The following is a 25606-nucleotide window of genomic DNA, read 5'->3' on the forward strand; positions in this document are numbered from 1 at the left end:
ATGTAACTCTTTGGATACTATTCCGAGACAAAAATGATTCAGATCTAAGATTTTTTTAAATTTCGAAATCGAAGTATGCCACTTATAAAAATGAACTTTTTACTCAACATGGTATGTTAGAAAACGGTAAACCAGTATGGCAAATACGTAACTGTTGACATCGAAGAGTCAAGGCACTAAGGGTTAGGAAGGTATTTTAAAGGCTAAATCAATAAGGCAAGGTGACAAATTTGGATACGTGGGGTTTGGTTGAAATAATGCAGTTCTTCGGATGACTAGAGTTAAAATTTGTTTTTTTTAAAAAGATTTTTGGGCAGCCCCGGTGGCTCGGCGGTTTAGCGCTGCCTTCAGCCCGGGGTGTGATCCTTGAGTCCCAGGATCGAGTCCCACATCGGGCTTCCTGCGTGGAGCCTGCTTCTCCCTCTCTGTGTCTCTCATGAATAAATAAATACATTTTTTTAAAAAATAAAGATTTTATTTATCCATAAGAGACACAGAAAGAGAGAGGCAGAGGGAGAGGGAGCCCGATATGGAACTCAATCCCGGGACTCCAGGATCACGCCCGGGCCAAAGGCAGGCTCTAAACCGCTGAACTACCCAGGCGACCCTAGAGCTTTAATTTGTAAAAAGTTACTGTTTCTTAGCCGGTTCACGTCACTAACCAGCTTCTGATACGCTGAGAGCCAGAGCAATAAAGTATTGTAAAAGCTTGCTAGAGAGGCACAGGAAGTTGCCTGTAAAGGGGGCGTGGCGTCGGAAAATAAGTTTCCGCCAAACGAAGGAAAATAGCGCTTCCGGTTACGCCATCGTTGTGTGGGGGCTTTTTTCACTGAGGTGAGTGGAAAGAAAGAGGCTCATAATTTTCACAAGTGAGTCTCCAAACCCTCCCGGGAAGCTTTCCTCTTTGCTTCAACATGGGGTGGAAAGATTTCATCCCCAGAGCACATTGTGTGAAGGATGTTTCTGACGCTTATGGTTCCGGTCGCCTGTCTGCCTATTCTGAAGATGGCAGGCTGTCCTCCCTCTCTCTTTTGTCCTTTTATCCCTGGTCATTCTTCACCTCTCCTCGTTACCCCAGATCCTCTTCCTGATATTTCTGAGCCTGGGCCATTTCCTCTACCACAGATTTTTTTCCTACCTCTTAACTTCCACCTTCTTCCCCGGCCCCTTTTAGCCTCAAAACTTTTGCAACCCCCTTCTCCCATTAGGAATCTACGCCCTTCCTTTTCCTTCAGTTCCAGTACTTTACTCTCCCCCCCCGCCCCCCCCGTCCCTCCTGCCCGCCTCTTTCAGAGGCCATTGAATTAAAAACTTGCCAACACCAGGTGTGACTTCAGTTTCAAGGTCAACGCTGTTTTCTTTCCTTAAAATAAGCAGTGGCAGAAATTTTAGTCCTAAGACACAGGAGCTTGTTCAGATTATTATATTATTGCTGAGTTTATTTTTAGTCTAACCAAAATGATACATCAGAAACTGCACTGATTTTAACCCTCCTGACATAAAAAAAAAAAAAATTGGCACAGAACTCAATCCCCACTTTTTAGAGGAGCAGTCATAGGGGTTTTGCCTGTAAAACTAGTGTCAATTCTTGATGGTGGAAGCTTTCCCATCTCCTTTAGAACTTGTCATAGGACAGAAATGGTTGACAGATATGACATCCAGTCACAAATTTATTTTTTCATATGAGTTATGCCTATTATGCAAATCTTTTTCTGGTCTTTGGTGGAAACATTGAACAGCAAGCTGGCAGATTTTCAAAGTTTTCCTGGGAACTTCGCAAGTATTCTCTATTTCATGCAAGGTGAAATCTATTTTTCTGTTCCATTCATCATGTTTACTTTGTCTCGTGAGAACGTTAGTTAATCACAATTTATTATTCAATTTTTTACCCAAGAGAGGGGATATGATCATTAAACTTATAATGAGCGTCAGGATTATTCAGGCTCTAAAGAGGAATTTATTCACCAAGAATTTCCTTGAACAAGCAATTTATTCCTTTCCTCCTGTAACTAGTGTGTTATACTTGCCAAAATAAGACGTAAATCTTTTTCTGGGCTAGGTGTAATTTTCAGTTCGTTTAGAAAAAAGTCAGGCGAGACTTCGTGATACTAAAACACTTAAAAACTTTTTCGAAGGGTATTGCTGATGTCTCTGTATTCTCTAGTCAAGTTATAGTAACACAGTATTTAAATATACCACGGCTTCAACCTAGTGTGCAACCATCATTTATTCATCTAAGAATTTTTTTATTGAATAACTTTATGTGTCAGTGTTAAGCACTGAGGATACAACAGTGGAAAATAAAAAGCTTATTAAACTTTAGTTGAGAGACAGTAAATTAATATATAGTAAATATGAGTAAGTTGTAATGGAGAGGAGATGTAGTATTTTAAATAGGGATGGTGAGGAAGGCTTCTCTGGTAAGGCAACGTTTGAGCAGAAACCTAAAGGAAGTGAGGGCACGAACTATGTACAGCTATTAGTGGGAAAAACAGGATATATCTTATGTTGGTGTCTCTGTATTTGTTCACTCTGCTTCCACACCCCCCTTGCCCATTGTCACTTTTTTGCATGGCTTTAATGTAGCACTCTACATACTGAAATAACCTAATCCAGGCACATACATTTCCCATATTCTTTTTTTTTTTAATCTTGGCGAGCTTCTTGCTATCAATTAGGTATGTTGTTAGTTACCAGCCCTCTAGGAAGACATGTCTTTACATACGTTTAGGTATGTTGTTAGTTACTAGCCCCTCTAGAAGACGTATCTTTACATCCATCCTCACGTCTTCTTCAATCTTTTATCCGCAGTGCATTGTGTGCTATCCTACAGCATATTTGCTTACCTCTCTCACTGCTCTTATCACTGTGTGCTCATGATATGTTGCCCATAAATGTTTGGTATGTTAAATTGGAGGAATTGAGTACTTGACTGTCTGTACAGGCAACCTTTTAAATATAGTTGGCCCTGGGATGCCTGGGTGGCTAAGTGGTTGAGCATCTGCCTTTGGCTCAGGTCGTGATCCTTGGGTTTTGGGATTGAGTCCCGCATCAGGCTTCCTACAGGGAGCCTGCTTAACCTATGTGGTAGTATTGTTTTATCTTTCATTTGTATTCACAATTTATTTGTAATTGATTTCTTTGTATGTTTTCAGTATGAGTTATCGGTATGAGTAAAGGCCCCCCTTTTTTACATTTTTTGAAATGGACATTCAAGGGTGCCTGAGTGGCTCAGTTGGTTAAATGTCTGCCTTTGGCTCATTTCATGATCCCAGGGTCCTGGGATCAAGCCCTGTATTTGACTCTTTATTCAGTGGAGAGTCTACTTCTGCCTCTCCCTCTGTGCCCCCACTTCACCTCATGCTCCCACTCTTTAAAAAAATGGATATTTAATCAACCTAATATCACTATTGAAAAGATAGCTATTTCCCTTCTATAGAGTCATGTTTTTCATGAATCAAATGACTAAGTTATTTATGTGGGTTTGTTTCTTCTGAATTTTGTTCTGTTAGGTTTATTTTTCTATCCTTATATAAGTACCACTGTTATAATTGATGTCCTTTTATAATATATCTTACATATAGTCATTTAGTCTTACAGTTTTGTTCTTTTTTTTTTTTCCAATAATGCCTAGTGATTCTTGGTCTTTTGAATTTTCATATGCATTTTTAAAAAATATTTATTTACTCATGAGAGACAGAGAGAGAGAGAGAGGCAGAGACAGAGGCAGAGGGAGAAGCAGGCCCCATGCAGGAAGCCCGATGTGGGACTTGATCCTGGGTCTCCTGGATCATGCCCTGAGCCAAATCAGACGCTCAACTGCTGAGCCACCCAGGCATCCCTCATATGCATTTTAGACTCAGCTCAATTTCCACAAAAATTCTTCTTGACATTTTGATTGAAATACCACTTAATACATCCATTTGAGAAACATACATCATGGCACTTTACCCTTAAATATCTCAGTGTTTATCTCCTAATATTAGGGACATTTTATAGATAATTTAATTACCATTATGTCACCAAGAAAAATTAAGAATAATTTCCTAATATCATCTAATACCTAATACATTTTCTTTTTTTTAATTAAAAGTTTTTTTTTAAAGATTTTATTTATGACAGAGCATGACAGAGCATGAGTGGGGATAGAGGGAGAGGGAGAAGCAGACTCCTTGCTGAGCAGGGAGCCCAATGTGGGGCTCCATCCTAGGACCTGGGATCATGACCTGAGCCGAAGGCAGACGCTGAACCGACTGAGCCACCCAGGTGCCCCACTTAATCCATTTTCAAATTTCTTTCTTTTTCCCAATGTGCCTTTCATAGCTGATATTTCTGTTTTAAAAAAGACAAGTGGTTGGGATCCCTGGGTGGCGCAGCGGTTTGGCGCCTGCCTTTGGCCCAGGGCGCGATCCTGGAGACCCGGGATCGAATCCCACATCAGGCTCCCGGTGCATGGAGCCTGCTTCTCCCTCCGCCTGTGTCTCTGCCTCTCTCTCTCTCTCTCTGTGACTATCATAAATAAATTAAAAAAAAAATTAAAAAAAAAAAAGACAAGTGGTGCTTACTAAGGTTCTATTTATCATCAGGCAATGTATAACATTTTATTTAATTAAAACAATAAAAAGAATTATGATGTGCAAATTCTTCCATTTAATAGGAAAGGAAATGAATCAAATTGGTTAAGAAACTTGTTCAATTACAAAGCTTCAAAAGCTGGGACGCCTGGGTGGCTTAGTGGTTGAGTGTCTATTTTCAGCTCAGGGCATGTCCCGCATTGGGCTCCCTGCAAGGAACCTGCTTCTCCCTCTGCCTATGTCTCTGCCTCTTTCTCTGTGTCTCTCATGAATAAATAAATAAAATATTTTTTAAAAAGCCTCAAAAGCTCTTCACATTCAAATGCATAGTTCTATAATATGAAATCCCATGCTCTTTTCACTGTATATCATATACAAAAGAATAAAGGTAAAAATCAAATAGTAAAGAGGTAGGGAGAGGAAGAAATCCTGCTGAGGGACCTGTTATTTATAAAATGCAAAATATAAGTCTTAAAGCTGGTATTTAAAACCATCACCCATAAGGTATATTTATATTTTTTGAGATGTTTTTGTTGTCCTTTTCTCTATTTGTTCAACTTGTGCATATTTATATATTTAGTACTTTTCAATCCATTGCAGTCATCATTTCTTCTGTTGATCAAACTATCCAGTTTGGAAGAAGCTAGTTGGAACCCTTGACGTTGGCTCCTTTTTTCATTTATTACTAAAATTTTCAAATACATTTAAAGTTAGTAAAATAGACAAACATGTATCCATTTCTCAGCTTCAACAATTAATACCATTTGTACAAATTCCTTTGATCTTTTCTCCTCACCCACTTTTTTCCCTGGGGTATTTTAAAGTAATCCCAAACATTATGTCATTACACAGGTAAATAACTCACTATACATCTCTAACTCTTAAATGCATTATACTAAGTAACCACAGGGCCATTATACTTAATAAGATTAACAGTAATTCCTTATATTATCTAATACCCAGGCCATATTCAAATTTCCATGATTGTCTCTAAGATGTCTTTTTAGGGGCACCTGGGTGGCTCAGTTGGTTAAGCATCCGACTTTTGATTTTGGCTCAGGTCATAATCTCAGGGTCGTGATATCAAGCCCTGCATTGGGCTCAGTATTCTCTTTTTCCCTTGCCTTCTGCCCTTCCCCCCACTTGTGCATGCACACACTCTCAAATAAATAAATCTTTTAAAAATGTATTATTTTTTTTAAAGATTTTATTCGTGAGAGACAGAGAGGCTCCATGCAGGGAGCCTGATGTGGGACTCGATCCCGGGACCCCAGGATCATGCCCTGGGCTGAAGGCAGGTGTTCAACCGCTGTTGGGACCCAGACCCAGGTGTCCCATTAAAAAGATATTAATAAAAATGTCATTTTATATTTGCTTTGTTTTGTTTTTTAAAATTTTTTTTTTTAATTTTTTATTTATTTATGATAGTCACAGAGAGATAGAGAGAGAGGCAGAGACACAGGCAGAGGGAGAAGCAGGCTCCATGCACCGGGAGCCCGACGTGGGATTCGATCCCGGGTCTCCAGGATCGCGCCCTGGGCCAAAGGCAGGCGCCAAACCGCTGCGCCACCCAGGGATCCCTGTTTTGTTTTTTAAAGATTATTTATTTATTCAGGAGAGACAGAAAGAGAGGTGGAGACATAGGCAGAGGGAGAAGCAGGCTCCATGTAGGGAGCTTGATGTGGGACTTGATCCCAGGATCATGGGATCATGACTTGAGCCAAAGGCAGATTATGCTTTGTTAAATCTGTATCTAAACAAGGGCCACTGTTTATTACCACTGGATATTTTTCTTTTAAGTCTTTTCCTAACCATCTGTAGTCTCCCCCCACATTTTAAAACATTTTTTTTAAATTTATTTATTTATGATAGTCACAGAGAGAGAGAGAGGCAGAGACACAGGCAGAGGGAGAAGCAGGCTCCATGCACCGGGAGCCCGACGTGGGATTCGATCCCAGGTCTCCAGGATCGCGCCCTGGGCCAAAGGCAGGCGCCAAACCGCTGCGCCACCCAGGGATCCCTCCCCCCACATTTTAAAGACCACTGGTTTATTAGAGAAACTAACTCACTTATCCTTTCAACAAATGGATTTAGATGATTGCTTCCTTGAGGTGGTATTCATTTTGTTTTTCCACTGCATGTTTCTGTTCACTGGCATTTAGAACTAGATTCAGTTTCAATGATTTTTTAAGGGAAGAAATCATTTCAGGTAGTGATATGCACTTTCTATGGCATTTTATCATATCTGGTTTAACTTTTTAACTGGTTCTGAGGTTAATTTTTGTTTTCAGGTTTTGTCAGCCTGATCTCTCCATTGTAGCACCTCCTCTCAACCTTTCTCCTATTGATTTTAGCCATTGAAGATAATTGTCTAAATTCACTATTTCAGTAGTAGTTGAAAAAGAGTGGTCTAATTTTATCAATCCCTCTGCATTTATTAGCTGAAATTATTTTGTAAAAAATACCTTTTCTTGGGATCCCTGGGTGGCGCAGCGGTTTGGCGCCTGCCTTTGGCCCAGGGCGCGATCCTGGAGACCCGGGATCGAATCCCACGTCAGGCTCCCGGTGCATGGAGCCTGCTTCTCCCTCTGCCTGTGTCTCTGCCTCTCTCTCTCTCTCTGTATGACTATCAAAAATAAATAATAATAAAAAAATACCTTTTCTTTATTAGCTTTTTTTTGTTCCAAAATATTTTAGTAAAAGTCAGGATAAATGTTTTTTTTCATCTATCAGAGTAATGGGTTGGTTTCCTAGAGACTTTCATTGTTTTCTTCAATATCCTTGGGAATTCATGGATTTTTATGTATTTTATTTTATATATCTACCGTGATTTATTTTTGATGCCCAGACTGTGTCATCTTAGAAATTAGGAGACTTTTCTGTTTGGCTCCTGTATCCTTTACATGATTTCATTAGATTTTGGCTTCCTTGGTTTCTTTTTTTTTTTTTAATTTAAATTTTAGTTAGTTAATCTGCAGTGCAGTATTGGTTTCTAGAGTAGAATTCAGTGGTTCATCACTTATATGATGCAGTGCTCATCACAAGTGCTCTCTTTAATACCCATCGCCCAGGGGCACCTCGGTGACTCAGTCGGTTAAGTGTCTGCCTTTCGGCTCTGGTTGTGATCTTGGGGTGCTGGGTTCGAGCCCTACATCGGGCTCCCCACTCAGCAAGGAGTCTGTTTCTCCTTCTCCCTCTCCCTGTCCTCACCATTTGTACTCTTTCTCATGCTCTCTCTCTGTTAAATAAATAAGTGAAATCTTTTAAAAAACCCACCCATCTAGCCGTTCCTTGCTTTCTGACACAAGATATTTTAGGCTCATTAATAATGAGTACATTTTCTGCACCAGTCCTGGAATCAGCCATTTTGCAAGGAGGCATATATTCCTTCAGTAGTGATTGGTACTAAGAAAGCAAGATGTGAGTGCTCAGGGGATTATTCCTATTTTCAGTCACGCTATGTGACCTTTTGTTTTGCCCTTTTCCTCACCTTTTTGAATACAAGTGAATGACTCCAGCAGCATTCCATTGAAAATTAGCTAAGTGTGGCTTTCATTTGTTTATGTAGTCATTCATTCAGTGAAAATTTATAGACCACACTACCTTGTATCTGGTCTCATGCTGGATACAGGGGATGTAAAAGTAAACCTGATTGGTTTCCTGTTCTTGATGAAGATTCATTATAGTGGGGGTATGAGTAAATGAACAGACAGTGTCTAAAGAGTATGATGAGTACTATGGTGGGTATCGGCAAGTGGGGGCAAATGATAGGCTGTGAGGAGGCCCAGAAGGAGCATTTGCAAATAATTTGGAAGGGAAGATAATGTTTGATATTGGATAAATAGAGGAAATATGAAGGTAGAAGAGCTATGAGGTGTGTTCTAGTCAGAGGAACCTAGAAGAAGTGGGGGTGGGAATCTAGATATATTTAAAGAAAGGCATATGTGTAGTTGGTTTTAACTGGAACATAAGTTTTATGTAGAGGAAGAGAAATGAAACTGAGATATAGATAAGGGCCAGGATATTGAGAGCTCCTAAAGTCAGGTCAGAAAAGTAGGATTTCACTCTGAAACCTATGAGGAAGAGATAATAGAATTGTCCTAAGTGGATGAGATATACAGTTCTCTTTGTGATGTACTGATGATGTGTGGGGTGGGCAGATGGGAGTGGGACAGTAGGAAACTCATGAGGAGGATAGAGGTGTAGCGGTCCAGGAGAGAGACAATGTCATGTTACACTGCACCTTATATTTGTGTGTGGTATATGGGAGAGTTGTGTGTGTGTAGTGTATATCTGTTATAATCTAGTGTAATACATAATATATACATACACAAACATAGAGTACAGTGTAGCATGACATTTTATATATAATATATGTGATAAATATTACAGGTATATAAGATCTGTGCATACACATGGACATAGTGTTGCATGTCTATAATTCTATATGTGCATACATATCCTGGGGCCATCTCATTGCAACAGGTCTAAAATAGAGAATATTTCAGTGAAGAAACATTGCCCAAGGACCCGACAGCTGAAGAGTGGGAAAGGGCTAACAAATACTCCCTCCTTGACCAAACGGGAGTCATGCTTCTTGGAGCCCTCATTTCAACTAGATCTCATCTTTGGGCATGGTCTTTGGCCTGCCTAGTCCAGTTTTAGAAAGAATCCTGCTGAATCAATTTAATGCGACTTTCCCCTACCCCTGATATATGTGATCATCCTGGTCTGCCTTCAACAAGAGTTCTAAGTCTGTTTAGCAAGATTTCCCTGTTCTTAATGTTTCCTCTTAATTTTCTACCCACTGAGCCCCCCTCCCTGCATTCCCATCCAGATCTACTGCTTAGCTATAGATTCCCAGGTGTCTTTACCCTATTCAGATTGCAGTCCATTTTCTCTTCCCTATTGCAATAGTCTTGACACTATCACAATAGTCCTTTTAATCTTATCATTTTAACAAGTGTCAGGATAATTTTTTCTTTAACAGGCCCCGCCAGAACTTTTGCTGATTGTGTTTCCTCCTTCAAAGCTCCACCAATTGGCACTGAGGCCCAGTTGTGTATCCTTAAGTAATCTGAGAATTCCTCTTCCTCTTCTTCATGGGATTCAAGAGTGTGAAGAGGAATGAGATGTTTGCTCAGCATTCCCCAGAGGTTGGACTGTAGCCTTAACAGTTATCTCTGGGAGAGTGGAATGATAATCAAAGATACTTAATCTCCTTTTATGAGTTTCTGTGTGCCAGGCACCGTTGTATACTAATGAATATGTATTGTGTTTGTCTTTTAAGACTACTATCTTAAACTTTTTAAAGTATAAAATGTGAAATTTCTGTACATAATTATATAGGATGTAGACTGAGAGGGTTCTATTTAATCTAATAGATTTAGGGGAAACCAGGGCAGCGAGTATGTATGGATCAGTGTTAGTGAAGGCTCATGTGCTGAGGACTAATATAATTGGTGAAAGTGTTGATGAAATGAGTGTAGACTTTGATGTCAAAGATCTTATCTGAAAAGTAGAATAGATAATAGGTGGTACATGTATATTTTTAAGATGAGAGATTTGAAAATGTTTAGGTGTTCTGCAGGGGAGGAACTGATAAAAACAGTTTAAATAATAAGAGAGAAAGGGGATAACTAGTGAAACAAAATGTAGAAAAGATTTGTAGAGACATATGAAGTACTGGCCATGAACAAGAGAAGGGGCATTACTTTTGACATTGGAGTTAAGGAGAGTCAGAAAGGGATGTTTTTAAGGTTTTGGAGAAGCAAGAAATAGGGGGAGTTTCTTGGTGCCCCTTTATTCTCTGTGAATAAGGTAGTAAGGGCATTTTGGAGTGTGAAAGGGGATGGCCAGGGACCAGAGCAAAGAGGAGGAAGCTTGCAACTTTCTTTAGGGAATGAAAGAAGATTGATAGGCAGTATTGAACACCCATCTAGGTTGGAAATAAAATGTTTTTAGTTTTGTCTTTTTATCCAGGTATGTTAAGCTGCCTAGAAGTAGGAGCAAAGAAGGCAAACATTGGGTTTGATTTTAGACTGAATGGGGTGGTGATGATTGTGGGTGGTAGAAGGTTTGAGGGGCGAATAAGTTGTTGAGGTTACTGATGAGATTTGTTCAGGTTATAGGCCATGGGATCTAGTCTTGTCAGGGAAGAGTATATTCTCAGAAAGATTATTCTGTGGATCCAGAGAAAGAGAAGCTGTGTGAATATGTGCATGGGCGTGGGAGAAGTTACATAGAAATTTCAAAGCTCAAAGAGTAGAAGTAATAAGGTGATATGGCAGACAAGAAATTGTGGTCAGAGTAGGTTATTGGAACTTAGGATTTCAGAGGAAAAGTAGTTCTGGATGATGAGTAAGTTGGAGTAGAGGAGGTCAAGGAGCTGTGAAGCTGGGGTGATGGACAAGTTAGCTATGGGATCATCAAAGATACTGCAGAAGATAAAAGGTGATAAAAAGAGTAGAGAGGAAGACAAGGAAGATGCTATATTTTGTGGAGGGAGTGAGTATAGCTCTGAGATAGATGGCATGAAAATCAAAGGAGCAGAGATTTTTTTTTTTTTCTTGAGGCAGCCAGTTTATTCACATCTTCATTTAAGTTCTTCAAGTCTCTCAAATGTAAAAGGCAAAGTCCCTGCACTCTCACCTAAGATACAAGTTAAGGTGATATTCAAAATATTTATCGGCTAGTACAAAGTGGACACCAGGTCCTCGTGCTCTTACCCCGGCCTCCCCTTCAGCCTGTGCTTGGTTGCTTTCACGTAACCACTTTGTGCTTCAACAACGTAGATTCCATCTTACTTTGGCCCCTGAAAGATTCAGAGCTTCAGAGCTCATCTTATGTCCCAACTTTAGTAACAATATGGCCTACCAAAGCATGCATTTCAAAGCACAAACCTTCTTTGTAATCATGCTACTTCTGCCCATTTGTCCTTAGTCAAAATAGTAGTCCTAAATTATACATATGCATTCATTTCTATTTTGTATGTCTACATATTTTATGATATATGCATGATATAAATATGCTTAGGATATAAACGTAGAGAGTGGTGCGTGTGTGTATGATGTTGAGTGTCCCAGAGAGGAGCAGAGATTTTCATAGCAGGAAGAAGAAGTAGGGAATGGAAGCAGCAGTGGCTAGCATGAGTTGTTGCCCTTAACCAGCTTAGCAGTATATTCCTTGGCCTTGGCTTTGTTTGTTTCAGTTCTGTCTTTGTCTCTGTCTTTGCCTTTTGGCGGTGCATAACCAGGATTAGGGCCAAGAAAGGACTGGTGGTAATATCTTGAATGTAAGAGCTAAGATAGCATTCTATATTGATCTCTATTCTTGGAGAGACTTGAACAACGGCCTTTAGCAACTTTAAGGTAAATGGTATGGCTGGTAGGACCCTGGCTTGCCCAGGTGTGTGTTTCCAAAAATCCTATTGCAAATGGATATGATAGCCAGTCCCTGCAGCTTTTATAGAAGTAGATGCTTTTTTTATTTTTTTTATTTTTTTATTTTTTTTATTTTTTTAGATGCTTTTTTTATAATAATATTAATCACCTCAGAAAAGTTGAGAACACATGCTTTAAGGAACTTCCATAGGAAGGCCCTGGATTCTTCCTTTTTAAAAAAAATTTTTTTTAAAATGTGCAATGTAACAAAAATACAGAAAGTTGCATAAAATGTAAATGTACACTAAAGTGAATAATTATAAAGTAAGCACCCATAAAAGAACCTTCCAGAACCAAAAAAACAGAACATTGGAAGTTATTCAGAAGCTTCCATTTGTAATCCTCTCTCTCTCTCCCAGAGGTAACCATATTTCCTGACTTGACTTTGTCTATGTGTATAGACACATGTGTACATATACACCTATTTACACATTTTACTGTTTGTAGACACTTGGTTTGCCTCCCATTTGTGCTGGTAAGAACGTTCTTGTACACATCTGTTGCATCTGTGCATGAGTTTCTCTAAGATACATTTATGGCAAAGGGATTATGTGGTAATAGTATGTGCATCCTTTCAACTTTATTAGACAATGGAAAAATTGATCTTCACAAGAATTGTACCAGTTTTGACTATGAAATGTATGTGGATTTATACCTTGTTTTTTTTCCTTCCCCACAGTTTTGAGGCCAGAAAACTATGGCTTGGAGATGATCAGGGTCAGCCAGGACCTGTAATTTGCTGTGGATATGGGGGACTTGGTTACTATTTCACATTTCTCCTGGAACAGTTAGATTTAGCTGCTTCAGGGGTCTTCTACAGGAGAACCTTGGTTTGGTTTTATCTTTTCCAGAATCTTAAGGCCCAAGAATTGGGCACCACAATTGAATGTGGTTGCCCAGCCTCTGAGGCCATTTGAGAATGAGGGAGGCTGCTTTATTATTCTGTGATACACACAGTTGATTTTAGCAATTATTTTTTAATTTTTAAAAATTTTTTAAAATTTTTTAAAATTTATTTTTTATTGGTGTTCAATTTACCAACATACAGAATAACCCCCAGTGCCCATCACCCATTCACCCCCACCCCCTGCCCTCCTCCCCTTCTACCACCCCTAGTTAATTTCCCAGAGTTAGGAGTCTTTATGTTCTGTCTCCCTTTCTGATATTTCCCACACATTTCTTCTCCCTTCCCTTATATTCCCTTTCACTATTATTTATATTCCCCAAATGAATGAGAAATACAATGTTTGTCCTTCTCCAATTGATTAGCCAAGGGTTCTGTAGGGGGGCTTTGAGTCCGTTGTCTTTTCTTCAGACTCAAGGGTCAAGAATCAGAACCAGGAAGTTAATAACCAGCATCTGTGGATGGCAGAGTATAAAGACTAGTGTAGTGGCTTAGATGACCCTGTGTCTTTGGAGGGTCCTTGAACAACTGTCTTTAGCCTACTCCCTCCTTATTCCTTTCTTTCCCAGAATCTGTCCTTTAGGGAGCCCTTGCATAGGGCCAGGAGGGCCCTGGCTTTTTTCTTTCCTTGCCAGAGTTTCAAGGTTTTATAGAAGTAAATTGTAGTGATTAAAAATTAGGAGTTTATTAACTTTCAGAAAGTTGACAAAATGTTCTATATGAAGATGTGAAATATCATACATATATATTATTGATTTTTAATTTAATTTAATTTTTTAAATGATTTTATTTATTAATTCATGAGAGACACAGAGAGAGAGAGAGGCAGAGACACAGGCAGACGGAGAAGCAGGCACCACACAGGGAGCCCGACGCCGGACTCCAGGATCACTCCCAGGGCCAAAGGTGGTGCCAAACCACTGAGCCACCGGGCCTGCCCTTGATTTTTAATTTTAAAACAGATAATGGAATAATAATTCCAATTTTTTTTAATAATTCCAAATTTTAATTACAATTAGTATTTAATGTACCTTTTGGACCTGACTATATTTTTTAGATATTTCACAAAAATGAATGCATTAGCATATTTACACTTAGGAGATGCTTATTTCACGTTTTAGTTCATTATTTCTTTACTTTTTACTACTATTACTACTTTTGCTTTCTCTATACATGTTGAGAATCTGAATTTTCAAGATAAATCATTGAAAACAGTGGCATGTTGTAGCTCTTCACTTGATTTCCTTTCATCCTTTGGCTGCTACTTGTGTAAAGTTGTTTTAATGCCTTGACTACAACCTCTCACATATTTGCAAGGCAAAGATATTCTAGAAAACATGTCATCTTTCTTTATTATCAGTTGGACACTAAACTAACCCTGTTAACTTTTACATGTTGTGCTTTGCTCTGTATTACATGCAAACCCAGCTGAGGATGCCCATCTCACTGACACTGCTTGAATAGTGTGTTATTCATAGGTTTGGCATACCAGGGTACTGGGGTTTACTAGTTGGGAATGTTGGAACCCAGTGGGGGTGGGGAGAATCAGCATGCTTATGAGAAAACTATCTCATCTATGGCAAGGTGAAGGGTCGTTCTAAAAATACTGAAGGGTTTAGGTAAGATTATTTTTTAAGGAGGGGGGATTCTAGAGGCCACTAAGGAAGGATTTCAAATGGGAAGGAGCACAGTGAACTGATAGTTTGAAGGGGAGATGGGCATAGCTTACTACTTTTCACTCCCTCTATTTATCTTCTTGGTTTTCAGGAAAATGTTTTTCCCAGGGCCCTGAAAGACAAGAAGTATGAGTGAACAAAAGGGGAAGTCATAGAAGGTGAGAAGGGAAATATACATAGTCTAAGAATATCAGAAGTGCTGGGATACTACTCGGAAAGATAGAGTGGAAGACTTAGAAAGGTTAGATATACCATTAACTATCAATCAATTAAGTAAGCAAATATATAGTGATCTAGAATCTGCTGGATAATGAGGACATAGCTAAATTAGATGTATTTTCTACTGAGTCTGGTGGATGAGATAGACACAGATAATTGCAACAGGGAGTGCTATGATGGAAGGGAGTCTGTACTGTCAGTAGAAACATGGAAGAGGGACCTCCAACCCATTCTAGAACTCAGTGAAGGCCTCCTGGAAGGCATCAGGTTGAGAACTTAATTTTGCATAGAAGTAGCCATTAATCTGGCAGATAAGAATCCCTGAGTGTGGGGCCTAGCGAGCTACTGGTCATTAGATCATGTAGCTACCTGAGTATGCCATATAGCTTTTGAGTTTGGAAAGTAACTGAAGAAATGGGCAGTTCAGAAGCCATTCTGGTTTAGTAGAGCTAGGGAACAGGAGTCAAGTAGAAGTGAATAGTTTCAAAATGGTTACAATGATAGATTGATTGATTGTATATATTTTTATTAAAGTTCAATTTGCCAACATATAGCATAACACCCAGTGCTCATCTCGTCAATTGCTGCCCTTAGTGCCCATCACCCATCACCCCAACCCCATGCCCACCTCCCTTTCCACTACCCCTTGTTCGTTTCCCAGAGGTAGATATCTCTTGTGTTCTGTCACCCTCATTGATATTTCCCACTCATTTTTTCTCCTTTCCCCTTTACTCCCTTTCACTATTTTTTATATTCCCCAAATGAATGAGACCATAAATGTTTGTCCTTCTCCAGTTGACTTACTTCATTCAGCATAATACCCTCCAGTTCCATCCACTTTGAAGCAAATGGGGGGTATTTGTCGTTTCTAATGGCTGAGTAATACTCCATTCTATATATACCACATCTTTATCCATTCATCATTCGATGGACACTGAGGCTCCTTCCACAGTTAGGCTATTGTGGACATTGCTGCTATGAACATCAGGGTGCAGGTGTCCCAGCGTTTCACTGCATCTGTATCTTTGGGGTAAATCCCCAGCAGTGCAATTGTTGGGTCATAGAGCAGATCTATTTTTAACTCTTTGAGGAACCTCCACACAGTTTTCCAGAGTGGCTGTACCAGTTCACATTCCCACCAAGAGTGCAGGAGGGTTTCCCTTTCTCCACATCCTCTCCAACATTTGTTGTTTTCTGCCTTGTTAATTTCCCCCATCCTCACTGGTGTGAGGTGGTATCTCATTGTGGTTTTGATTTGTATCTCCCTGATGGCCAGTGATGTGTAGCATTTTCTCATGTGTTTGTTGGCCATGTCTGTGTCTTCCTCTGTGAAATTTCTCTTCCTGTCTTTTGCCCATTTCAGGATTGGATTGTTTGTTTCTTTGCTGTTGAGTTTAATGGGTTCTTTATAGATCTGGGAAACTAGCCCTTTATCTAATACGTCATTTGCAAATATCCTCTCCCATTCTGTAGGTTGTCTTTTAGTTCTGTTGACGGTTTCTTTTGCTGTGCGGAAGCTTTTTATCTTGAAGTTCCAATATTTCATTTTTGCTTTTGTTTCCCTTGCCTTCATGGATGTATTTTGCAAGAAGTTGCTGTGGCCAAGTTCAAAAAGGGTGTTGCCTTTGTTTTCCTCTACAATTTTGATGGATTCTTGTCTCACATTTAGATCTTTCATCCATTTTGAGTTATCTTTGTGTATGGTGTAAGAGAATGCTCTAGTTTCATTCTTCTGCACGTGGCTGTCGAATTTTCCCAGCACCATTTATTGAAAAGACTGTCCTTTTTCCAGTGGATATTTTTTCCTGCTTTGTTGAATATTAGTTGACCACAGATTTCAGGGCCCATTTGTGGGTTCTCTATTCCATTCAGTTGATCTGTGTGTCTGTTTTTGTGCCAGTACTACACTGTCTTGATGATCGGAGCTTTGTAGTCCAACTTAAAATCTGGCATTGTGGTGGCCCTGGCTCTGGTTTTCTTTTTTAATATATCCCTGGCTATTCGGGGTCTTTTCTGATTCCACACAAATCTTACGATGATTTGTTCCAACTCTCTAGAAGAAAGTCCATGATATTTTCAAAGGGATTGCATTGAATGTGTAAATTGCCCTGGGTAGCATTGACATTTTCACAGTATTAATTCTTCCAATCCATGAGTATGGAATATTTTTCCATCTCTTTGTATCTTCCTCAATTTCTTTCAGAAGTGTTCTATAGTTTCTAGGGTAGAGATCCTTTGCCTCTTTGGTTAGGTTTATTCCTAGGTATCTTATGCTTTTGGGTGCAATTGTGAATGGGATTGATTCCTTAATTTCTCTTTCTTCAGTCTCATTGCTAGTGTACAGAAATGCCACTGATTTCTGGGCATTGATTTTGTATCCTGCCACACTGCCGAATTGCTGTATGAGTTCTAGCAATCTTGGGGTGGAGTCTTTTGGGTTTTCCATGTACAGTATCATGTCATCTGCGAAGAGGGAGAGTTTGACTTCTTCTTTGCCAATTTGAATGCCTTTTATTTTTTTTTGTTGTCTGATTAGTGAGTCAGGACTTCCTGTACTATGTTGAATAGCAGTGGTGAGAGGGAACATCCCTGTCTTGTTCCTGATCTTAGGGGAAAGGCTCCCAGTGTTTCCAAATTGAGAATGATATTTGCTGTGGGCTTTTCATAGATAGCTTTTAAGATGCTGAGGAATGTTGCCTCTATCCCTACACTCTGAAGAGTTTTGATCAGGAATGGATGCTGTATTTTGTCAAATGCTTTCTCTGCATCCATTGAGAGGATCTTATGGTTCTTGTTTTTTCTCTTGCTGATATGATCTATCACATTGATTGGCTTTAGGAATGTTGAACCAGCCTTGTATCCGGGGATAAATCCCATTTGGTCAGGGTGAATAATTTTCTTAATGTTGGCTATTGGCTAGGATCTTGTTGAGAGTGTTTGCATCTGTGTTCATCAGGGATATTGGTCTATAATTCTTTTTTGTTGGGGTCTTTGTCTGGTTTTGGAATTAAGGTGATGCCTCATCGATCAGGTTTGAAGATATTCCATCTCTTTCTATCTTTCCAAACAGCTTTAGTAGAACAGGTATTGGTTCTTCTTTAAACGTTTGATAGAATTCCCCTGGGAAGCCATCTGGCCCTGGACTTTTGTGTCTTGGGAGTTTTTTAATGACTGCTTTAATTTCCTCCCTGGTTATTAGCCTGTTTAGCTTTTCTATTTCTTTCTGTTCCAGTTTTGGTAGTTTGTAGTTTTCCAGAAATGCATCCATTTCTTCTAGATTGCCTAATTTATTGGCGTATAGCTGCTCATAATAAGTTTTTAAAGTCATTTGTATTTCCTTGGTATTGGTGGTGATCTCTCCTTTTTCATTTGTGATTTTATTAATTTGAGTCTTTTCTCTTGTGTTTTTAATAAGGCTGGCTAATGGTTCATCTATCTTATTAATTCTTTCAAAGAACCAACTCTGATTTTGTTGATCTGTTCTACAGTTCTTCTGGTCTCTATTTAATTGATTTCTGCTCGAATCTTTATTATCTCTCTTCTGCTTGGTATAGGTTTTATTTGCTGTTCTTTTTCCAGTTCCTTTAGGTGTAAGGTTAGCTTGTGTATTTGAGTTTTTTTCCAGTTTTTTGAGGGAGGCTTGTATTGCGATGTAGTTCCTTCTCAGGACTGCTTTTGCTGTATCCCAAAGATTTTGATTGGTTGTATCTTCATTCTCATTCGTTTCCATGAATCTTTTTAATTATTCCTTAATTTCCTGCTTGACCCTTTCAGCTTTTAGCAGGATGCTCTTTAACCTCCACGTCTTTGGGTTTCTTCCAAATTTCTTCTTGTGATTGAGTTCAAGTTTCAAAGCATTATGGTCTGAAAATATGCAGGGGACAATTCCAGTCTTTTGGTATGAGTTGAGACCTGATTTGTGACCCAGTATGTGGTCTATTCTGGAGAAAGTTCCATGTGCACCTGAGAAGAATATGTATTCAGTTGCGTTTGGATGTAAAGTTCTGTAAATATATGTGAAATCCATCTGGTCCAGTGTATCATTTAAAGCTCTTGTTTTTTTGGAGTTGTTGTCCTTAGAATATCTATCGAATGTAGAAAGCGGTGTGTTCAAGTCTCCCAGTATCAGTGTATTATTATCTAAATATGTCTTTACTTTGTTTATTAATTGATTGATATTCTGCAGCTCCCACATTCGGGGCATAAATGTTCATGATTGTTAGGTCCTCTTGTTGCAAAGATCCTTTAAGTATGATATAGTGTCCCTCTTCATCTCTTGACTACAGTCTTTGGGATAAACTTTAATTTATCTGATATATGAATGACTACCCCTGCTTTCTTTTGAGGGCCATTTGAATGGTAAATGGTTCTCCCACCTTTCATTTTCAGGCTGTAGGTGTCGTTAGGTCTAAAATGAGTCTCTTGTAGACAGCAAATAGATTAGTCTTTCTTTTTTATCCAGTCTGAAACCCTGCGCCTTTTGATGGGTTCATTAAGCCCATTCATTTTCAGAGTCACTATGGAAAGATACGAATTTAGTGTCATCATAATACCTATTCAGTCCCTGTATTTTGTGGATTGTTTCCTTAGACTTCCTCTTTCTTTTACAGAGTCCCCCTTAATATTTCTTGCAGAGCTCCTTGGTGGTCACAGATTCTTTCAGTTTCTGCCTATCTTGGAAGGTCTTTATCTCTCCTTCTAATCTGAATGAGAGCCTTGCTGGATAAAGTATTCTTGGCTGCAGGTTCTTCTCCTTAGGACTCTGAATATATCCTGCCAGCCTTATCTGGCCTGCCAGATCTCTGTGGAGAGGTCTGCTGTTAACCTAATACTTCTCCCCATAAAGGTTAGGGATCTCTTGTCTCTTGCTGCTTTAAGGATCTTCTCTTTATCTTTGGGATTTGCAAGTTTCACTATTAAATGTTGAGGTGTGAGTGGTTTTTATTGATTTCTTTTGGGTGGGGGGATCTCTCTACCTCCTGGATCTGACTGCCCGTTTCACTTCCCAAGTTAGAGAAGTTCTCAGCTATGATTTGTTCAAATACAGTTTCTGGTCCTCTGTCCCTTTCGGCGCACTCAGGAACCCCAATTAAAGGTAGATTTTTCCTTCTGAGGCTGTCATACCCTCCATTTCCATCCATGTCGAAGCAAATGGTAGGTATTTGTCGTTTCTAATGGCTGAGTAATATTTCATTGTATACATAAACCATATCTTCTTTTTCCATTCATCTTTCGATGGACACTGAGGCTCCTTCCACAGTTTGGCTATTGTGGACATTGCTGCTAGAAATTTCGGGGTGCAGGTGTCCTGGCGTTTCACTGCATCTGTATCTTTGGGGTAAATCCCCAGCAGTGCAATTGCTGGGTGGTAGGGCAGTTCTATTTTTAACTCTAAGGAACCTCCACACAGTTTTCCAGAGTGGCTGCACCAGTTCACATTCCCACCAAGAGTGCAGGAGGGTTTCCCTTTCTCCACATCCTCTCCAGCATTTGTTGTTTCCTGCCTTGTTAATTTCCCCCATCCTCACTGGTGTGAGGTGGTATCTCATTGTGGTTTTGATTTGTATTTCCCTGATGGCAAGTGATGCAGAGCATTTTCTCATGTGCGTGTTGGCCATGTCTGTGTCTTTCTCTGTGAGATTTCTCTTCATGTCTTTTGCACATTTTAGGTTGGATTGTTTGTATCTTTGCTGTTGAGTTTAATAAGTTCTTTATAGATCTTGGATACTAGGCCTTTATCTGATACGTCATTTGCAAATATCTTCTCCCATTTTGTAGGTTGTCTTTGAGTTTTGTTCACTGTTTCTTTTGCTGTGCAAAAGCTTCTTATCTTCATGAAATCCCAATAGTTCATTTTTACTTTTGTTTCTCTGGCCTTTATGGATGTATCTTGCAAGAAGTTACTGTGGGCAAGTTCTAAAAGGGTGTTGCTTGTGTTTTCCTCTAGGATTTTGATGGAATCTTGTCTCACATTTAGATCTTTCATCCATTTTGAGTTTATCTTTGTGTATGGTGTAAGAGAATGGTCTAGTTTCATTCTTGTTATGTGGGTGTGCAATTTTCCCAACACCATTTATTGAAGAGACTGGTTTTCTTTCCAGTGGATAGTCTTTCTTGCTTCGTCGAATATGAGTTGACCATAAAGTTGAGGGTCCACTTCTGGATTCTCTCTTCTGTTCCATTAATCTATGTGTCTGTTTTTGTGCCAGTACCACACTGTCTTGATGACCACATCTTTGTAGTACAACCTGAAAATGAAATAAAAGGCATTGAAATTGGCAAAGATGAAGTCAAAGTCTCCCTCTTTGCAGATGACATGATAATGTATATAGAAAACCCAAAAGACTCCACCCCAAGATTGCTAGAACTCATACAGCAATTCAGCAGTGTGGCAAGATACAAAATCATTGGCCAGAAATCAGTGACATTTCTGTACACTAGCAATGGGACTGAAGAAAGCGAAATTCAGGAGTCAGTCCCATTGACAATAGCACCCACATGCATAAGATACCTAGGAATAATCCTAACCAAAGAGGGAAGCGATCTCTACCCTAAAAACTATAGAACACTTCTGAAAGAAATTGAGGAAGACACAAAGAGATGGAAAAATATATTCCACGATCCTGGATTGGAAGAATTAATATTGTGAAAATGTCAATGCTACCCAGGGCAATTTACACATTTAATGCAATCCCTATCAAAATACCATGGACTTTCTTCAGAGAGTTGGAACAAATTATCTTAAGATTTGTGTGGAATCCGAAAAGCCCCTGAATAGCCAGGGTAATATTAAAAAAGAAAACCACAGCTGGGGGCATCACAATGCCAGATTTCAGGTTGTACTACAAAGCTGTGGTCATCAAGACAGTGTGGTACTGGCACAAAAACAGACACATCGATCAATGGAACAGAATAGAGAATCCGGAATTGGACCCTCAACTTAATGGTCAGCTCATATTCGACAAAGCAGGAAAGACTATCCACTGGAAGAAAGACAGTCTCTTCAATAAATGGTGCTGGGAAAATTGGACATACACATGCAGAAGAATGAAACTAGACCACTCTCTTTCACCATACACAAAGATCAACTCAAAATGGATGAAAGATCTAAATGTGAGACAATATTCCTTCTATCTCGTTAAGCCTCGTCGTTATGACCTCCAGTTTGGATTGCATCTCATTTAATTCATTTTTAATTTCGGCCTGATTAATTCTGAATTCTGCAGTCATGAAGTCTTTTGAATCCTTTATGCTTTTTTCTAGAGCTACTAGTAGCTTTATAATTGTGCTTCTCAATTGGCTTCTGACATTGAATTGTAATCCAAATTTTATAACTCTGTGGTAGAGATTACTTTTTCTGATTCTTTCTTTTGTGGTGAGTTTTTCCTTCTTGTCATTTTGCTCAGTGCAGAATGGCTAAAAAATAAGTTGTACTGGAAAACGGAGAAAAAGAGAGACAGATCAGGGGGTGGGGGAACAAAGAGAAAACAAAAAACAAGGAGGGTATCCTCTGATTCTATATACTGTAAATCCCTCAACTTCCCCTGGAACTTTCTAGTGCTGCTTGGTCAATAACTTGCTTTTCCCCTGTCCTTCCAGGTGGTCTTCTGGGGGAGGGGCCTGCTTTGCTGATTTGAGGTTGTGCACCTGGGGGAGCTGCCCAGCCCCCTGCCAGGTGTATCAGTGGGAGCTGTTTATCCTGTGAGGCCCCTGCTCCCTGGTGGCCCTGCTCAGTCCCAGACATAAGGTGACACCAGGAGGAACAACAGTGGCAGTGGCCAGCTCTCAAGTTCTGGAGTCAGCTTCCACAGGAACTACCGCAGCTCCCAGTCTATGCGTTCCTGGATGCTCTGGGGTGGGGGTGCTGATCTGCACAGCTCGGGGCCACCCAGAGGCAGGAGCTTCCTTGCTGCCCTGCGTCCTCCCGGCCTCCGCCGAGTTCCAGATCCTGGGCTGTGTCCCCCAGCGCCCTTGGCTCTGGGGCCTGCACTGCTGGAATCCCGCTCCCGGGGCCATGTGGAGCCGCTGCCTGAGTTGCTCCCATGCTACCCAGGCGTGAATTCCAGCCCTTTCCGGAGCTTGCCCCGTGGTGTGTGGCGCACTCTCCTCTGGGGAACAGTTCCTCTGTTAGTGCTCCTGGTAGCATGATGGTATCCCTGCCCCTCCTGGGATTCTGCCCGAGTTCCTTGGGAGCACCTTTCCATCTGGGAAGATTTGTACCGTTTCGGCTTCTCCCGGACTGGCCTTTCCTGTCCTGGGGGCACTCGCCACCCCGCCTTAGCTCGGCTCCTGGCGGGGTATCCTCCCCCTTGGATGCTTTTTTATTTCATTTTTTCCTCGTCTTCCTACCTTGATAGAACCACGAACTCTTCTCACTGTAGCATTCCAGCTGTTCTCTCTGTAAATCTCAGGCCGAATTCATAGGTTTTCAGGATGATTTGAAAGTTATCTAGGTAAGTTGGTGGGGACAGGTGACTTGGGGACCCTATTCTTCTGCCATCTTGCCCCACCTCCCTCTCTGTAAAAGTTTTATAGTTTTCTTTTCACAATTAGTTTCTAGTTGGAATTTATTTTTGTGTATCGTATGATGTAGAGAATTTATTATTTTTTTCTGAATGATATATCATTGGTTCCGGGACTATTTACTGCATAGTCTCTTCTTTCTCCACAGATTTATAATGCTGTGTCTATCATATACCAAGTTGTAATAGATGTATATGTCTGCCCTTAGACTTTCTATTCTGTTCTATTGGTCTATTTTTCTGTATCTATACTAATACTATATTGTTAATTACAATAGCTTTGTAATGCATGTTAGTATTTGGTAGGGAAAGACCTCTTATTCCTCTTCCTCAAAAGTACATTTTTTACCCTTCACTTTTTCATACAGATTTTAAGGTAAGCTTAATATGATCTATATGAAACATTGAGATTTTGACTTGAACTTCTTCCTATTTATTGGTTTATAGATTCTGTTACATCTTTTCAACAATGCAAGTGGTTCATCCCTCCTTTTGTCTAGATATCTTTAATAACTTTGAAAAAATGTTTTATAGTTTTCTCCATAAGGGTGTCATGCATATTCTTTTAGAGGTATTTCTATGAACTGTAAGTTTTTGTTGCTCTCATGAGTATTTTTAAATTACATTTTTTAACTGATTGTGACTGGTGTATGGGAGTGTTTGATTCTGGTGCATTGTTTTTAGATCCATTCACTTTGCTTACCTCCTTCTCTAGGTCCAATTGTTGTTTATAGGTTTTGTTGAATTTTTATATAAGCTTTATATAAAACATACTTAGAAGTATGTAAATCTTAACTATACAGCTCACTGAATTATCACAACGTGTTTTGGGCTTGTTAGTGTAATTTGTGAATAATTGTAATTTTTCCGCTTTCAGCCCTATGCCTCCAAATATTGATATCATTTTGTATAAAATAAAATAGAATTTCTTTTCTAAAGCAGTTTCACTGAAGTGTTTCCGAGGCTTTGTGCTCTAAATAGTGGTGTTTGATATGTAAATACTTTTGAAGTTATCAAAGAAAGGAAATTATCTTTATTTGGAAATTCCAACAGTACTTAATAAAAGAGCCTTGATCACTTATGCAAAGTCCCATTTGCTGTGTAAAGTGACATATTCACAGGATCAGGACATCTTGGGAAGGTTATTATTCTGTCTAGTATACCAGGTTAATGAGTTAATAAACAAGATATCTAGTTAGAGTTACACATTTCTTTTGTAGGTTATTTTCATAGTTGGTCAATTTCTAAAGTTGTGGGAGTCCTTACAAAATGTCTTTCTTTAAATAGTACTTCTAAGGAAAGATTTGTTATTAACCAAGAATAGAACTAGTTGGTAAGTTATTATTGATAAGTCTCCGTATTGTAAAAGAGAACTAGATTGACATTCTTGTTAAAATGTTTCAATTTAACATCTTTTAAATTTAGATTATTTGAAATAAGTGTGAAGTACTATGGTTTCCATCCCTCCACAGCTGGAGGGAAGAGAGTACAGAGCCTTTATGTCTGTCTGTAAATTTCCTTTTTGTTGATTGTGAAGATTTGTATTTGTAAAGTTAGGCTCTGGATTCCATAAGTTAATTTTAAGTAAAAAGCAAGTCTGGAGCCTAATTTTGCTTGTGGAAATGGAGAAAGGGCTGAAAAGAATTTTATTATCAATGAAACACTATATTTTGTGCCTTGTAAAGTAGTTAAGATTCAGTGTGATCACTTCACAAGGCCCTGACGCCTGTTAAGTGAAAGAGAGAAGTTTGAGCAGTTCAGAGTATTAAACAATCCTCTTTCTGTACTTTCCACCTTTTTGTCTCTTTGTACTGTACTCTAATAATTTTTTTTTACAAATTATTAATCTCTTGATTAATGCAATCTCTTGGGTTTTTCATGTGAGATGCTATATTTTTCTTCCAAAAGTTTGATTAGGTTTGTGATATATTATGTATTATGGTTTCCTGATGCTTGGAAATATCTTCAAGTTTGTTTACTTCTTTATCTGTAGTAAAGTTGTTATCTTACAGTTTGTTATTTGCTAACCCCAGTGTTAAGTCTTTTCTTTTATCAGCTGATCCTGCTGTTTTGCCTCTTTATCTAATTCGCCTCAAGGATCCCCAGGGCTAGTCATGTAATTTAGCTGGAACTGCAAAATGACCTGCTTGCATTCATTCAACCCCCCGAGAGGGTAGCCTTTTGGCATCCCTGCTTATTGTAGGGAGAGTCTCCTATTAGTTTTCCTACTCTGTGTAGATCTGACTTTAATCTGTCTCTTTTGCCTACG

The 25606-nt window shown here is 39.3% G+C and overlaps 1 protein-coding gene across 2 annotated transcripts in view; it reads left to right on the forward strand.

The window, feature by feature from the left end:
- Positions 1-800: 800 nt before the first annotated feature.
- Positions 801-25606, forward strand: part of MAGED1 (MAGE family member D1) — a 62817-nt gene continuing 38011 nt past the window's right edge. The window contains exon 1 of one of the 2 annotated variants that reach the window (XM_041741055.1): positions 801-834. The gene's annotated coding sequence lies outside the window, so the exon portion shown is untranslated. The remainder of the gene's footprint in view (positions 835-25606) is intronic. The other variant, XM_041741057.1, reaches the window with a different exon arrangement.

The sequence above is a fragment of the Vulpes lagopus genome, chromosome X, assembly GCF_018345385.1.
Source record: "Vulpes lagopus strain Blue_001 chromosome X, ASM1834538v1, whole genome shotgun sequence".
NCBI lineage: Eukaryota > Metazoa > Chordata > Mammalia > Carnivora > Canidae > Vulpes > Vulpes lagopus.